The 19,238-nt window shown below is 32.1% G+C and overlaps 1 protein-coding gene across 2 annotated transcripts in view; it reads right to left on the reverse strand.

The window, feature by feature from the left end:
• Positions 1-19,238, reverse strand: part of CNT2 (Concentrative nucleoside transporter 2) — a 94,787-nt gene that overhangs the window by 47,511 nt on the left and 28,038 nt on the right. Inside the window, exon 1 of one of the 2 annotated variants that reach the window (XM_089648413.1) lies at positions 408-542. The exons of the other annotated variant lie outside the window; for it this stretch is intronic. The gene's annotated coding sequence lies outside the window, so the exon portion shown is untranslated. Of the gene's footprint in view, positions 1-407; positions 543-19,238 lie in introns of those variants that run through there. 2 annotated transcript variants of the gene reach the window in all.

The following is a 19,238-nucleotide window of genomic DNA, read 5'->3' on the forward strand; positions in this document are numbered from 1 at the left end:
AAATTTACTTGCGAATGCCGGGATTCGAACCCGCGACCTCCGGCTTGCTAGTCGTGAGCCTAACCCCTCAATCACGAAGTGCGTCAAATTTATTACTCATTATCAATAATTTTAGTTAGAAAAATGTGAGGTGAGTCATTTTTAAAACTTTAATGTTTGAATTGAATATTTTAACACAAAAATTGTTGTTTATTTCTACTAATAAAATTTGAATGCCTATTTTATCGCCTTCCAAAAACAGGTGTTAGTTTTCGGATACGTTCTGAAATATTCAACTTATTTGGTTATTATTGCATGGTGGAAATACTCTAGCCTTCTAAGTATGTCATTTAATAATATATCATATTATTTCTACTATATACCTACCCACAAAACAATTTTTTAAATTGCCAATTATAGGTACCTACCTTGTTAATTAAAATGATCACAATTTGTTGAATTTTCGGCAGAAATCACAATAAACACAAACATTACACAACACCGATGTTACTTTCACTGTTTATACGTATAATTCACTATCCAATATAACATTGTCCAACACTCATCACACACACACCGACGGGTATATAATGCACGACTGAGGAAAATGACTATGTTCTTGTTAGCTTATGCGTGTTAGATTTTCATTAACAATCCGTCAATATCGTAATCAAGTAGGTACACGAATTAACAGGGTTGTGCCAAAATAGCATACTTGCAAAACAGGTTTTTTGTTTTCGTTTGTGTTTCTTCTTCAATGCTTTCATTACCTTTATAATAATGTATATTCTTTTATCTTTTGTTTCGTTCACTAATATAATCTAATTATCTTCTTAGTAATATTGTAATATAAAACATATATCCAATTTACAATTAATATAAAACATATTATAGGTACTTGTGCAGTTAATTCTAAATAAATAAATAAATATATCAAATGCAGTAATAAACACGCATTATGCATACTTACATAATGGTTCCATGATAACTCAACACAGTGACAATTCAACACACTTTTAAAAAGTGAAATAAAGTCATTAGAAACGATGGAATTTTTTTTAAACCTAACCTAACCTAACCTACTTAACCCAGTTAATAAAGTTTTTGTTTCATCACTTTCCATGACTTTATATAACTTTTTTAAGATGTGATGAATTATTTTTGTGATGATTTATCCGGTCACCTTAAATAATATATTGGAATTTGTAAGTATTCAATGTTTTTTAACGTTATCACCGCATAGGAGTCCCAACTGCTCCCAAACGCCAGGATCCAGTGAGACTATGGCATCCCCAATTGGGGTATATCAGAAAACTGGAGGCAGTGGGGAGGAAAAGGAGATGGGGAAGAGGAAGTTGGGGGAGTATCGGGAAGTACCAGATGTGGTCACCAAACACGGTTAAAGCCATTTCAAACACCGTTTCAATTATGAATGATGGTCTTTAACCAGGGCGATAATGAGAGTATCTTCCACTTTGAATTGTGCTATAAATATAGGAACTGCAATTTATTTTAATGAAAGAATTGTGGCATAACACAAACTAATCAAATAGAATTTACTTACATAAAAATGTTCTGCACGGAGAAAAAATAATTTTGCTGATTAATTAAAATCCCGTTATTAAAATACGTGATGGTAGGTATGTCATTTCCTAGTAAAAAATGGGTACATTCAGAATATATCGGAGCACGTATTCAAGCAGCTACGCTTATCCTGATAAATATAATGACGAAATGCGAAAATGTTAGAATTTTTATGAACACGTTCCGACGTCTTCATAACACATTCGTGTTTTACTGATAGTTTGGTATGAAATCTGCCAATTCGTTCGTTAAAGGCCTGCAATCACGTTTTTAATAGGAATGCGAATAATTTTACCAGATTTTGAATAAATTTTAAATAAAATTTTATATCATTATGTTTTCTCCGTGTCATCAGTCAATTCAGACGTGATTAGGGGTTACCGAAACAATTTTTTTTTCAAAAATGTTTCGGATATATATATATGTTTTTTTTAATCATATTATTATATTTTTCAGGAATTTTACTTCTTCTTGCATAATAACGAAGAAATGAAGTTTGGTCAGCGTAAAATGGAGATTAGGTACTTTTGGGATCTACTTTAAAAGGGCCTGGAGGAGTGGCAGTCCCTCGGAAAACATTGGGGATCGAAAGTTCTAGAGAGTCTGGTTCATACCCATGTGAAACAGTCTGTGCTATAAACGTTATGTTTAAAAATAAAATAAAAACCTTTCCCAAACAATTTTACTTTAAAATGGATTTTCTGGCAACCCTCGGCATCTTTTCAATGGTTTCATGATAACTCATCAAAATCACAATTCAACACACCTATAAAAAGTGCTACAAAGTTATGAAAAGTGAGGAAACAAAAACAAGGTTAAATAGATAAGGTATAAATCACTTTTTATAAGATTATGGCACTTTTTATAGTGTTGAATTGTCATTTTGATGAGTTATCCGGTCACCCTTTGGTACCGCCGCCCGGTAACCATTTATAAGATAATCAACACCCCTGCCATAGGTCAACACAGTTGGTTTGCTACGTTTGGTGCCTTAGCAGTGGTTTCCGGGTCATGGGGTGAGTTTTGTCTAGGTCTTGGCGGCAAATGCGTTTGTCCACCCATCGCCTTGCGCTGCAGTGGGGGGGACAGATTCGTCGCTTCTGGACACATTGACGCTCCAGATTCCTACCATATCATACCTTTTTCATTTCTAGAACTTCTTCTTCTTTCTTTCCATAAAAAACCCTCCACACAGCATCCCCAAAGATGAAATAGGCCTTGAACGATTTTTTTTCCTCAGAGTCTCCTGTGTGGAGATAGTGTAAAGTACAACAATATAACCAAGAAGAAAAAAATAAACAGGTGTACTCACCGCAAAACAAATAAATGACTTTGATTTTGAACACTAATAAAATATCGATTTGAGAAGACACCTTCAACATGATGACAGCTTAGAAAATGGATTTCTGAGTTAAAAGTACGTCATGTTTATTATCTTATCGTTCCAGTTTCAAGTAGGTACCAAAAATCACTAAGCAATCAACAAAGATAACAATATAATATTGATGTCATTAATTAAAATAACATTTCGTAATTTTACTGTATTGATGCCATTAATTAAAATAACATTTCGTAATTTTACTGTATTGATGCCATTAATTAAAATAACATTTCGTAATTTTACTGTATTGATGCCATTAATTAAAATGAAATTTTGTAATTTTACTGGTTAAGAGGAACGGCTGGGCGTCCTTTTGAATACAACACCTAAATTTGGATTTACAGCCAAAATACTTAACTAAGCTGAATAATGTTTTTTTTATAAAAAGTTATAGCAAATGGTACGGGTCTGTGCTATTTTAAATTATAAAATATACGCCATTAGAGAAATATTTTTTTATGTCCCCAAAAAATGGTTGTTTGTTTATTTATATTAAAGTCTATCAAAATGTTTTTTTTTAATTATTGTTATTTTTTATATTATGTTAACATAGTAGGTATGGTATGTAATTTGAATAAAATAATGTTTGGACACCACTTTAATGAGTATATAACCAACCCGTTTCGGTTCTGCCTGAACTGTCCTCAGGGTTTCGTAAAAACGGTAACCGGATAAATCATCACATCTTTAAAAACTTATATAAAGTCATCTTAAGTGATGAAACAAAAACTTTATTAACTGGATTATGTAGGTTAGGTTAGGTTAGGTTAAAAAAAAATTTCATCGTTTCTTATGACTTATCATGGAACCATATTAATAATAATCGAATAACCCCTCTTACGAATATATTTATAATAATAGAATAACCTTTCTTACGAATATATAATAATAATAGAATAACCTTTCTTACGAATATATTAATAATAAGAGAATAACTTTTCTTACGAAGTTTAATTGCCACCATCCAAATTCAGCTATAGAACGAGTTAATTTACCTAGAAATTTAGGAGGTAGAGGTATAGTCAAAATAACTTTTTTGAAACATAATCAGGTAGAAATGCTAAGAACTTTTTTCCATAGGAAAGCTCATAGCTCAGAAATGCACAAAATAATTTGCAAGGCAGATAGAAATATTACACCTTTAAATTTATACGATGAGAATGCCAACATTTTTATAAATCCCAACCAGGAATTATTAGATTCCTGGTCAAATAAAATTTTACACGCAAAACACTTCAATTATCTCAACCAAACGTATGTTGACAAAATTAAGTCAAACAAATGGTTGAGTATTGGAGAGTTGAGCGCAGAAATAGAAGGATTTATGCTTGCAATTCAGGATAGAGTCATTAATACTAAAAATTATAGAAAGCATATAATCAAAGATACAAATCAAATTGATGATTTGTGTAGAAAATGTTTGGCTTTTCCGGAAACTATAGAACATATTATATCGGGATGTTCTATATTAGCACCGTCCGAGTATACATTTAGGCACAATCAAGTTTTAAAAATAATTCACCAAAATTTGGTAATTAAACATAACTTGATTGACTGCCGTAATGTAGTACCATATTATGAATACGAACCAAATTCATTTTTAGAAAACGAATTTTATAAAATATATTATGATAAAACTATACTAACAGACCGAGCGATTAGTCATAATAGACCCGATATAGTTTTACATGACAAAATTAAAAAAATAACTTATATCATTGATGTTGCTATTCCAAATTCCTGTAATATTCAAAAATCTGTTAGTGAAAAAATAAGAAAATACACAGATTTAGGAAATGAAATAAAAAGAATTTGGCATTCTCAGACTATAAAAATATTACCATTCGTTATTTCGGCTACTGGCATTATACCTAGCTCTCTAATTAAAAATTTAGGCGTATTAGATCTATCAAAAAATTTATATATAAAAATGCAAAAGTCGGTCATTTTGAATACATGTAGGATAACAAAAGATTTTTTTAAATATTTATGTTGAGGGATCAGTAGGATTTATAGGCCCTGTTAGAAGTTCTACCGAGCCGAACCCTCTGATATGAAAATATCTGGAGACGGTGAATTTTTTTTCCCATTTGATATCTGGTGATCTGACGTGTTGTTGTTCTTGTATTGTTTTGTATTTATTTTACTTATATAATGCACTTACATAGTGTTGATTGACTAGCTGATCATTTGTGGAAAAGTGAGTGGAAGGGTTAAGTTTTTCCTTTGGGGAAGACTTAACCCGGACAACTAAATCGGAAGTTTAAAAAAAAAAAAAAAAATATTATCAATAATGTTCAAGAAAAATGAGATAGATAAAAAAGGCAGTATTTAAATGGATTTCGATAGCTCAGTGGATAGATTCGTTACTCTAGATAAATATCTAGGAGTCATAATTGACCACAGCCCCGATGGACACATAATATTAAACACACCACAAATAATCACAGTAAAACAATAAATATTTTCCTGCACTTTATCAATCCACTATAGAAAACGATATCATTGCTTGGGCAGGAGCAACAAACTCAGCTATCGGTTGTACGGAAATTGTACAGAAAACTATCTTAAAGGTAATACTTAAAAAAACACAGAACGACAGACACTGATCAATATTTAAAAATGTTTCACTTAATAAATGAACGCCAAATATGCATAAAAACACTAATGAAATACATTTTGCCCGATAAACCAAATTTAAACAACCACAAACTAACATTAATGGACCAGTTAGACGAGCGTACATACAAACATAAAAAGAACTCCGTCGATAAGCACAAGCTTTGGACAGACCCCACAAAACCATGCAATAAAAACATCCAACAATCTTACACTCGATATAAAAAAGAGCGAAACAAAAAACATTAAACACAAAAAATAAGATGGATTAAAGAAGAAAAAATTAAGTTTCCAAATTACAAAAAAAAACATAAAAAATACACACAGTACACTTAAAATTCATATTACTTTATTTGAATATTTAATTTGAATTCGAGTTTCGGTCGCAACCTAATTTTTAGTTTATTTCCATCTCTTTTTTTTAAAGGCTTTCGCCTTTCAAGGGTGTTCTAGGCCATCATTTCAAATTATGGTGAGTTGGAAGGTGAATTTATATATGCATTTTGTTTTCATTGGAAAATTTCAAAATTATATGGAAAATTAGAACCGAATTCAGACTTGGAAGAGATGAGATATTGAATGGAAAAGAGACGATTTTAGATAATGGTTGATAGAAGAGAGGATATTTGTTTGGAGAGGGACAGCCAAACAATAATATGCGAGATCCATTGATGTATTATACTTAGATGAGAAATGCCAAAAAATAGGTTCTGCGTTTTTACCGCCAAATCTCCAAACGCTCCAACTAAAACTACCGAATCCGGGTTCCTTGATCCGCTTATCGCGTCCTAATAGTGGAACAAGTTTCTACGAGATATTAGTAAGCAGTAGCACCTTTAAATGTAGCTCTATGGCGGGATCTACCTTTGAGAATGGAAAAAAATGTCAGAGAGGGGAATGTGGTTTACGAGGGCAACCATAAGGTTAGATGCTCCTTGTTTTGTCAAGGAATCTGCAATATACCCACGATGTAAACATGTCTAGGAATTCTATCTAACATAAGAAGATATGCAAACATGTCCAGGAATTCTATCTAACACAAGAAGAGATGCAAACATGTCCAGGAATTCTATCTAACTCAAGAAGAGATGCAAACATGTCCAGGAATTCTATCTTACGTAAGAAGAGATGATCCTAAAAACAAATTATTATAATTCATTAAATTTCATTTCCTAGCCCTGCTGTGATTACAGGTTGGCATATTGTATCTGTAGCAACTCTAATCTGACCAGATAAGGTGTGAGATCATTTTTTGACAGAAAAGCCACAGTTTACTTGTAGGTCGTCTGATGTCGGTACGGATTAAAATATTATTATATGTTTTATCGTGAGGCCCAACAGTATCAAGTCAACGTGCAGATCAGCACTGCTCCAGCGGTTTACCCGAAGAGCCTACGTACTTGAACTAGACTAACAAGAATATAGAACCAATGAAGTTACACCACATATAGACATGTTTTTATCTTACAAAACTAAGACAAAATGTGGTAAATAATAAACACTCTTATGTTTCCAGTAAATGCTTAATTCAAACATTGTTTATGTATGACAAAGGTAGACATTCAACGAACAACCCTCTTTAATAATAATAATAATAATATTTGGATGATTTTTACAGCGACGTTTCTGTGAAAAATCACCTCAAGGGCGCTGTACAAAAATACAATCTATTTCTACAGTAATCTATGTTATTAATAAGTATAGACTAGCCAAACTTTTATTAGATCTTTTTTAACAGATTGCATCCACCGGTTCGTAGATCACTAATACCTAGCAAACTATATTATATGAATTACATTGAACGTGTTGCTGCGTTAGAATGTATTAGCTGGAACAGCAATATATATTTCTTAAATATCTTTAATTGAACTACTTTATGTCAAATCATTGAAGACAATATAAGCGATTCTGAAGCGAAATTTTGAAATGGAAAAATTTGTAAAAGATACGGTTATATCTTGGACTTGGACCCAGGACCCTTCATTTAGTAAGGTTTTCATATACACGGTCGTTTATCAAATCAATAAAACTTTCACCACGTTTTTTGGTAAAGCTGAAGCGTTTTACGTGTGTTTCACTGACAAAAATAAACCAATTGTCTTATTTCATATAAAAAAAATATTAAGGAATTTCTCGTTTGCAGTCCCTATCATACATGAATATAACAGGGAAGCAATAGGTACTCATTACTGAGTCAATGCAGCCTTGATTGCGAAACAGTTTCTTCTACCTCTGCAATGCAATCTGCAATCAAATCAAGCGTTACGAGAAGGTACCCGCACGGTAATACGGCGAAAGTACTGATAACGTCTATGAAACGATGTTCATTCCAAAGTTTACGGAGTCTTTGAACGGGACAATTTTCAACAAGGACAGTCTGACAAATAAACGCGAAAAAAATCAACATGTAAAAAATATATTTTTTAAATAAAATATATCTATCTTCAATGTTCGATTTTGCGTCATCTCTAGGGCCGGCTAGTAGTTAATTTCAAAGAAAAAAATATTGATGTGACTCAGAATTGAACCTTACTCCCCAGGGACTCGATTGAACAACTTAGCCGAATCCCAATTAGGTAGGACCGATATTTATTTTGTATATATGTTACAGTCATAGTGATTAAATAGCTATTATACATAATGACTGGTCATTACATAAAATAACAAAAGTGTTTAGACAATGTGATAAATTAATCACTTTATCCGAATATTATTCATAATATCGGGTCAAAGTTAGCCAAAGTAATAAATACGGTCCAACTAACTTGTAAACACCCTATTCTAACCTAACTAATAATAACCCAACCTAACCTAACCTAACCTATCATAATCTAACCTAACCTAACCCAACCTAACCTAACCTATCATAACCCAACCTATCCTAACCTAAGCTATAAGAACCCAACCTAGTTTAAAATTACTTTATAAATTAAAGGCGAATTGAAATATAATTTTATAATCTTAACCTATACCTACTTGTTTTATTACTTTATCCAAGTCTTCGAAGATATTATATAAAATTTCTAGTTGATGTGATTAATTCTGTGTCAATTATAACTTTGTCTAAATTGTGTAGACATTAAAAATAATGGCTGGATAGTATGTATAATATCCGGATTTATTACTTTGGCTGTAACATAATATATATATATATATAAATCCCGCTACCGATGTGGCGACCTTTCACTTCGCATCCTTTTGACTACCACCACTTATGGTAGGTTTAGAAACAAAAACGCTGTGAATGTTCACTTATATATAGTTATAGAATAAAGTGATCGTAACAGAATTTGCCAGAAATCGTGTTTTAAGGGTATTCATATTTTTGCAAGGTACATACATTTTAGAGTCTTTTGGACACCCTCTCATATTGCTGCCCTTTTGGTAACCGCATATATCTTACGAATATCACAGTACATTACGTTTTTAATAAGGCGTCCGTTCATTACGAACATTTAACGACTTCCATATATTCCCGTATGCCATACGTTTATATTACAATGCTTTCAGAATCCTTTTAATTTGGTCTTGATTTGGCAACGGTGTATATCCTATGTATATAACGATACGCTGTCATTTAAAAGACGAGTCCATACAAACAAACGTTAATTTGACGACGTAATACATTAATTTAATTTGCTTGTCTAGGATGATGCTCGCTTCCTGAACAGTCGCGAGTTAGAATCCTACCCACGACTGCAGGTTTTATCCTATTATCCACTACACAAACACTTAGCTTAGTGTTGAAATAGTCGAAAATTGAATGCGTTCGTGTATAACTTTACGTGCTTTCTTTTTTTTTAAATGTCATAATTTTCCGCTTAGTGCCGCTTATACTTCACTACAAATTTAATTTTAAAAGAATAGCATTCCGAAAATTCAAAATGGTGGACGATTTTATGATACATTTTATGTTAGAAATAAGAGAAAATAACGTTATTATCTCTTTTCACGTCTGTCAAAATTAACTATCGATTTTGGCTTGTATTTTAACGAACTGCTTTGGATCTAGCGTTATGTTTGTCACCAATAAGTATTCTGACTTAGTAGCTGCCTTTCTACGATGGACGACAATGGTTTATTTCTTAAAAGAAAGATAATCATTCTCGGATTTCAAAAAACCTATCACTATTTAAAAATCTCCTACTACCGTCATTATAAGCGGCAGATGATGGTTGCTTATTCAGTGATAGAGGACTTAGCCAGCCGACGAAACCACCCAGTCAAGACTGGGTGGGAACAAATGGTATTAGCCAAATGAATTGAATTCACTGACAGTAAAACCGTAAGGTTGGTAGAAAAGTAATTATTTTTCTATGCTTAGAAACAACAGCGAAATTTTGCCAAATTTCATAGTTAGCGGCGGTTATCTCAAGTCAGGTCTCCATCGACAAAGTGTTTTCAAAACATCCGACAAAAATAAAAACATTGGGACAGGGCCACTTTTCGAAATAATTGCATAAAGCCGGGCAAGGCCGGGTCATCAGCTTTATATCTATCTACATGCATAATATATTAAGATGTTTGGTTTGGCTTTTTATACAAATCTACAGTTTTATTCCGATGTTGATGAAATTTTGCATACTTGACGATAAGAATAAAATAAAAATTACTACCTCCATCCGAATTCTAAAAATTGTGTGTAAAACCCGGCTAATCTAATATAAATATGTTTCAAAATTTTATTTTAAAATCTGGGAACCCTTTTAAAATTAGTCTCGCGATAAAGGCAAGATAATCTCTCTGTATATCTAAACAACACAAAATCCTCATTAGTAAACTAATTATTTTCTCAACTTGTTTGGCGAACAATAAACTTATCACCGTAAATAAACAAGTTATTATTTAGATGCGTTGGATAAAATTATCACGGAATGGTCATATTATTATTAATTTGATTGATCCCTCTTATATTTATTGGAATCTGTTTCTCCGAAGCTAACAACAACTGACACTAGCGCCCTATCAAATGTTTGTTGGGCGATTGCAATTTTTTCTGATTTTAGATAAAACAATTTTGTTCACTGACATTAGTAATTAACACGAATATTATGTACCCATTTTATGACTCTATTCTACTATTCTAACAAGAAAAAGAGTTGAGTTAGTTTAATGGAAATTTCATAAATAATTGATTAAGTAAATGGACCATCGTCCATATTACATCTACTGTCAATAATCAAATGTTTTGTTTTCATTTAGTACATAATTTTTGTTTTAATTTTCGGCAATTAATCATATTATGATGGTCCGATTCTCTGAAAGGAACCCGCTTGCACAGCGCGGGTGTAAACTGTGCAACCTAAAGTTTAAGTTTAGACTTACGGATTTCAATACTTTTGTTTGTGTGAAAGCACTATGAAATAATACATGATTTTACTTCAATGACAAGCCATAGATTATTAAAATAAATGTAATGATTACATAATATAAGTACTACAATAATATCCTGTTATTATCATATAACGTCATTCGATGTGAATTATGCTGACAAATAATAATATCTTTTGCATTTATTTTGAAAAAGAAGTTATCCATCTGTTATAAAGTTGGCCATCTTCCTAATATATTTATATCTGTCGCATGATTATTAGCTTTTCTTTAATTTTTTTGTGGTCTCGTGCTCAAAAAATTGATTTATTTATTTATTATGTGTAATAACACTTTTTTATAATAATATATAAAAATCACTGAGGACACGTGTTCTAAGAATAGCTGGAATGCTTATAATAATTTTTCTATCATCATAAATAACATGAATCTTCGTAGACTCTACCGGCTACTCAGATGTCAACTTGCCACTTAAACAATATTGCATTATTATATCTATCTTTTACGTATCATATTTTATCTTATATGTACTTCTTTTACACAGTTATTATTCTATTATGTACTTTACACTTGTCATACTACTATGCACAACTTACCTATAATAACGTATCTAAATTTGTAAAAGACTTTTTTGTGTGACATTTAAAAAAAAACAACATAAGATGAAATAAATGGTCTGTCTATGAAAAAATATTAATGTCACGTGATATTTTAAGATATAATAAACGAATAATCCTGCCATAAGCTAGTTGTAATTTCAACAAGTCCTGGGGCAAGTGACTTGCTAATTCATCAGTTATGCTAATCCTGAAAATCCTCGAAGGGTGTCGTTGTAAGGATATGCCATAGTATCACCATACCATAGGAAAGAGTAAAGACTGTACATGGGTATTAAAGAGACCCATGATGCACGAGGGAGGAAAAACAGAGGCCGGCAAATCATTCCACAATTACTAAATTAATGTATTGATCAATAGATTAATCAGTAGATATTTACACCATGCAATTTGCATACGTAAAATATTTCTCATGTATAACAATAAACACATTAGGGAATACAGGTAGGTATACGAACCAAGTTTTAAGGTTATTTAGAGTAATTAAATATATATATATATATTGTTTTTGCAATATTATTCAATAGAATAAGCTACTTACGGTAAAAAAAACTTCCAAGTGTAACCGCAGCCTTACAATAATTGCTTATAATAATTTGTAATCCTTTGTGCTATGCATAAACCTTACCTTATAAACATTAAGTTAATTCAAAAGAAAATTAATAACCTCTCCGTTTGCTGTCTTATTTTAATTTTTGTTTGTTGTATTTTTTATCTAATATAGTTTTATTTTTATTATTACTAACTTTATTTTGTTTTAAAACTTTCTGTGATGTTAAAATTGTACTACCTACATGTAAAACCCCTCAGGGCGTTAAATAAGTAAAAAAAAATAAATTAAAAAGAATTTCACGATTAACCATGGTTTACCGAGATTAACCAAGGTCAAACATGGGGCAGGACCACAATGATATAGCCCAGGAGACACGCTTGTACACCCACTTCCAGTTATATTATTTTGTTCTTCTACTTTTTACGTCTATCAGTACATTTTTTAATTGAATACCACACAAGAGTCTCAATCGCTCCCGTCTGGAGTCAGTGAGACTATGGCCTATCCCCAATTGGGGAATGTTGTGAGACTGAAGGTAGGTGAGGGGAATGAGACGAGGAAGAGGAAGGTGGGGAAGTACCAAGATATTCAGTTCTGGTCACCAAACACGGCTAAAGCCATTCCAAGCTAGCTTAATATTCTGAATAGTGGTGTTACACCAGGGCGATACTGAGAGTATCTTGCATTATGGAACGTGCCGCAAGTATACTATATATTATATTTAATTAAATTGTGAAATAACACCAAATAATCAAATAAAATTTATTTGCACATGCCGGAATTTGAGCCCGCGTCCTTCGGATTGCTTGTCGAGAGCCTTACCCCTCGACCACGGAGGCCTTCGAAGTAATAATGAAAAAATCTGGTCATGAAAAAAAAACATTCCTAGACCTTTTACCATTATTTGTCCAAACTTGGAGTTTTTTCTACAAAATTGGCCCGTCTAAATTGAGCTATATAAAGTAAATGCTGCTTCGATCAGCAAAATTATATTATGAGATTCATCTGTCGTCTTGATCGGTGAATTCAAAAGGATAACAATCAAATAACTTTTTTTTTACAAATCGTTTATTAAAAAGTTGACTTGGTTAAATATACACACGAGGTAGGTAACAAAAACAATATAAAAAGGACACTCGTGGTGAATTAGTTGACCTATGAATAAATACAAATACAATTAATGTAACACTTTTCGTGTTACGTTAAGTCAATAAAGTAGCACTCAATAAAGTAACACTTTTAATAAAATCTTCTATTAAAAATAATTATAGTAGGTAAGTGTACAGAACAATTTAAAAAAACATATTAAAAACCCTCGTGCAATTTGTGGTCGGTTTGGTCATTCGATTTACGGTGCTACATCTATAAATTGGCGAACAAGGAGGGGGCTGCCATCTAAGACATAACGTTAGTAGGTGTGCGTTATTTCATGTTTACTCCACCGCCAACTTATACTTAAAGCACTGTTATTAAAATTATTCGTCAATATATTAATATGGAAACATATAAACTGCTTACTGCGATTTAAAGCCAATGAATCCACCTAAATTTCCCCGTTTATCCTATATTTTCAGGTTCTATAAGTACTAAGTAGTACTACTAAGATGTTTTGCAAACACGCCATATTTGTATGCAAAAAAATTCTGGAGTGTTTAAAACAAATTTAAAAATTAAATAAACATACCAAGTACTGCTTATTTAAACAAACATCTGACACCTTGATTAAGAATAGGTAGATAAAACAATTAAAAAAATAGATTTAATAAAAAAACTCTTCAATCGTAAAGAATAAAAAGATGACGTATGAAAACATCTAACATGTGACACTTTTAATAAAACTTCGCCAAAATATAATTATTACGACAGGAAATTATCAACAGAGGTTCTAAGAAAATATAAATTTCGTAGGATCTTAAAACTACATTACAAATTCAAGAAAGTGACATGAACAACATTGACATATTTTTTTTCGGCAAAGGCAATATAATTTCGGATATTTTATAACGGTTAGGATAGTTAGGCCTCAATTAGCACTGTAGCACTTGAAAATAAGCACCCTTGCAAATATTATTAGTAAGGTTCGAGTAGGGGTCATAAAGACTGACAGCAAGCAAGAGAGGGCTTTATTGCTCTCCGAACTTCAAATGGACAATGAGGTAGTTAGTATAACTTGTCGGTGAATGCGTTCAAACACAACACTCAAATAAAATTTTACAAGGTAACATTACTTTAAAAAATCCTAGTAGATAAATTATTTTATTTCAGAGATCGTACTTTATTTGTGCACATGTGAGGGAATAATATAATGTTTTATGCTATGTAATTTTCAAAACAGAAATTCCGGGAAAGTATATCTTATGACTAAATAAATTGGTATAGGAAATGTCGCATTCTGGAAGCAAAAAGGTCCATTAAAAATAAATAGGTAGACATCTAAAACATTTAAAAAATGTATATGTACATATCACTCATAATGATTAAGATGTTGACTTATGAATACATGTGACACTTTTATTATAACAAAAATATTAATATTATAATAGGCAAGTACATATCAAAAACAACTCAAATAACTCATAACTCGTGACGGCAAAGAGTCGTTTCAGACTTAGCTATAAGTATAGTGGGATGACCTATTTTAGTAGCCATTTTAGTGATCTTCTCATTGGGAATATATGGCGAGTGATATACTGAAATAGGCCATCTACTATATTTATAACTAAGTCTGAAACGCTTACACATTTACAAACATGAACGCGCGCCGAACCACGAATTATGGGAAAGGAACGCAGCAACCACAAGCATCGTTTTTTTCCATAATTCGTGGCTCGCTCACCGTAATTCCCACCAGTTTGAACGCACCCTGATGAACACAAATCGTTTACTAAAAATAAATTAACATCCCTGAATAAGCATACAAATTACTGCCTTTTTAAACAAACATCTTGTAAGTTGATTAAAAATAGGTAGGTATCAAAAACCTTTAAAACATATAAGTAAAAAAAACTTATCACTCATATTGAATGAGAAATGATCTATAAAAAACATGTAACACTTTTAAAAAAATATATTTTGCAAGTAATGTCAAAAATAAATAAAAAAATCTTATTACTCGAATCATGACGAATACAAATCGCTTATTAAAAATAAAGCATGTAATTAAATTAGGTTCATCCCTAAATATGTGTGCTTACTAATTACTTAGTAGGTATCTAAAATAATTAAAATGAAATACTTATCACTCACCCTTAATTCACAGTGAATAAGATGGCATACAAAAACATGTACTTATTACGTTTAAAAGCCAATTAAAAAAATGATAGTATATACCTATTTACGTAGGTATCTGAAACAATTAATATTTAAAAAAACGTACGTGCCACACGAATTTTAATGAACACTTCATTTTTTGGAATATGCGTTTTGTATGAACACTTTTATCTTTAACCATTCTTTATTAGACAATAGGTCTGGATACTGCTCCTTCAAGGTTTCACACTCGTGTTTTTTTGGTGGAATACGTTCTTGGATGTGTGTTCTAAAAAATTGCAAAACAGTTTTCTTTTGTTCAGGAGTCCACGGCACTAAATTACGTTTTTTTATATGTTTTCTCGCGACTGTCTGATTAGGATTTAAAATTTTTTTATGTGGTTGTGATGCATTTGATGTGGTCGGTTCTGGTTCACCGTCAGCTTCGTATTCAATAACTTCTTCAATATCTACATTTTCGCCGACGACCTCATCATCTAAATTAAGATTGATCTCATCAAGACTTTTACCCTTGTAGGCATCTGCCTTGCCATCTTCCATCAGGATGAGCAATTTTGAGATCTTAGCTGTCTGAAAAATGTCATCGGGCAATCGGTAAGACTTCCTGTGGATTCCACTAGTATGGCCCATAAAGTTAGCGAGCTGTTCAATGTCATTATCGCTCATATTGAAAATTTGCGTTAAAGTTGCCAGATGTTTTCTCAGCCTGATTGAGGAAATTGCCTTTGGGTTCTTAGCCCCACAGAGTTTGGCATGTTTCTCAATTACTTTGTAACCACAAATCGTAGTATTACAATTCGGTTTGGCAAATAGAAACAGATTGTTTTCCTCAACATATTTATATCTTAGCACGTTCAAAATAATAATGTCATTTTGAACATCAGACGAAAATAAAACAGGAACTCCTCTTCCTCTTTTCCCACGGATCACGACGCGTTTGAAGGTTTTGATCAGAATTTTCTCAGTTACAGAAGTAACTCTGTCAAACTCTTCGTATTTGTTCTGACAACTTTCGGCACTCATATAAGTATCCAAGAGCAGACGTTGCAGTTCTCCTGGACGACGTCGGTTTAACAGCAGAACTCGACAATATATTGTTTCCAACAAATCTATATACGCCATAACATCATATTCGATTTCAAACAATTTAACAGTTGCTTTTTTGGCGGTTTTGCAAAGATGGTCTTTCAGTAACTTAAGGTCACTCGCAAGAGGAACTATGGTTATTTTATTCCACTTCCTCAAATTCAGATCATCTGCTGCCTGAGAAGAGACGTCAAACTTCCAATTAGCTTCAATGATTTGAATCAAAGTTTTCAGATCAGCTTCAATGTTAGCAGTCTCAATTCCTCTTTGCAATTTTAATGTTTGCATAATTGCTAAATTGCAACATTGCTTTATAGACGTGCTAATATTCATTGCAAAAGTCGGGCTCAAGTATTTTTCTTCCTTTTCATCGTATTTTGAACAGTTTTTTGTGGCATTCACTATCACATCATAACACTGGGGTTTTAATGCATGGGACAAATCTGTTATGCTCGGTTCGATTTTTTTAATTTCGAGAAGTAGTTTTCCGAGTTCTCTCATTTTCCGAGAAACCACGTTAATGAAGTGTTTTTCACGGTGAATTTTTAAATACTGCGAGCCAAAAGCGCAAATCAAGCTGTCTTTTTTAGAAATGAGAGATATCCGATCTGCTCTCATACGAGGAAAAACCAATTCTTTTAGTTTGGGATCAATTTTTAAATTTCTTATTAAAAGATTTTGAGCCTCGGCCTGGGTAAACTTATCGTCACTATTGTCGCATACTTTTCGATGTTTCCACAGTTGTTTCCTCGAATAGAATCCCAAGCATTTGGGGCACGGCAAATAATCAATAGATGAGGAATGCTGTTTTTTTTTCATGGGTTTCGTGCATTCTTGGGAATTTTGTACAAAATTTCCCTTTTTACGCAATCCGGTAAGTAGAACTTTTCTTTCCTTGCTATGTTTTTGTGTTGATAGGATTTTTTGAACTTCACATTCTATCTCGTGGTTTCTGAAAACATGCCTTGAAAAATTATTTACATTCTTTTCACAATAAAAACAGAAGTCTGGCAGTCGAATTCTTTTTTTCGTTATTTCTTTATCATTTTTCTTCTTTGATTTGGTCAATACGTCGACGTTTTGTGGGAACGATGTACATGGAGCAGTGTCCGAAGAAATGTTTTCAATATTATTATAATTAATTGGCGAGCTAGCTCTTGTCTCACACATCCCGCTGTCTGGAACCTTTGAAATGTGTGTAGATTTTGGTATAAAATCATTAACGCTGTTGTCAATAGTCGTATCCCCATCATCACCGCCAGAAGTGAACTCCTGTAAATAAGAATTTACATTTTAGACAATTCAGTCAAATAGTTCAATTGTATTTGACCATAAAAAAAGATTGGAAATAAGTATTATAAATGAATGCACATACCTCAGAGTATCTGGTTTCTTCGTCAGAGGGCTGGTATGACTCCGAAGAATCTTGGTATGGCTAAAATAGAAAACAGCGATAAGTATTTACACATTTACAGAAAATAACATATTATCGTATCTTGGTTTACATCAAACCATAAAAAAATATTAACATTTATTATTTGGTAGTAAGTGTGGTTTGTAAGTATATTTACCTCATTTACTAAAGAGTGTTCTTCAGTTGTGAAGCTTCCATCTTCGTAATTATTTGCAGTTTCTGGTTCTAAAATTAAAACAGAAAAGTTAATGGCCCCATCGAGAGTAAATAACATAAATATTTTTGAATGTAGTTGTAACTTGGTGGTAAATCATTATATTAAATAATATTACTTTGTTAACCACTTTTTAATCATTATTGCCAATCGATTTCAGAAACATCGTTCCTTCTTCAGGGCAAAGTAAAAATATAAATTACAAATTCCAAAATAAAAAATTCCAATATCCTAGATACCACCCGTGTAAATACCATCCGTTCACCTATTATTATTTTTTTTCAAAATGTCAAAATATAAGATGCATGTTTACTTTGCCCTGAAGAAGGAACGGTGTTTCTGAAACCGGTTGGTGACCCAAATTTTTTTTTTCTTAAATTAGCATTTTTTACAGTATTAGTGCGACTTTTGCTTTTATATTTCCAACATATATTCTCCATACACTCCTTACTTCGTTCATTCGCTCTACATGTCCTAACCATCTGAGCGTATCTATAATTAATCTTACTCATTACGCTTACGCCTTGATTGTCAAATAATATATAATTTTCATGAATTTGTAAGTTGTTTTTTCACTACTTCAATGTAGGTACTGTTTTGTTTCTATAATGTAAATAAAGTAGAAATTTGTTTGGTAATTATTTTGTTAGAGATGTTTGGAATTATACGTGTGTAAATTAAATGATATATTACAACGAATCTTCCAATCACTGAATTGAAAGGTGCTTTCAATCTATTATGTAAGTACAGGTAGGTACCTACATCTAATTATTTGTTTTAATTTTTAAAAAAAAACTAGAACCTAAATCCTACGAAAGAAGCTGGACAAGGCTAATTTTTAAAGAGTTTGGAGTGCTATCATTAGAAGAAAAAATATTTGGGAGATCTTCTTTACAAAATTTCCCAATAAATCAAAAAAAATAAAAATGCCGTGAAATATATTTATAAGCAAGTACTTACGTCTTTTTTGAACGAGTTCCATAATTTTTTCAATTCTTTTGCTCCGCTTCATTGTTTCGGCAGTAATAAACACTTTATTGTAGAAGTACACTCAAAATACACTCTTCGCACAGAAGTCAACACTTGGTAAACGATCGAACACAACTAAATTTAAAGAAGCAAAACATTCGAGGCATGCAGCAAAACCCTTAGAGTAATAAAAACCCTTAGAATAATAATAATGAGCGGCC

The sequence above is a fragment of the Hesperophylax consimilis genome, chromosome 27 (assembly GCF_061612785.1).
Source record: "Hesperophylax consimilis isolate HC1 chromosome 27, BYU_Hcon_1.0, whole genome shotgun sequence".
Taxonomy (NCBI): domain Eukaryota; kingdom Metazoa; phylum Arthropoda; class Insecta; order Trichoptera; family Limnephilidae; genus Hesperophylax; species Hesperophylax consimilis.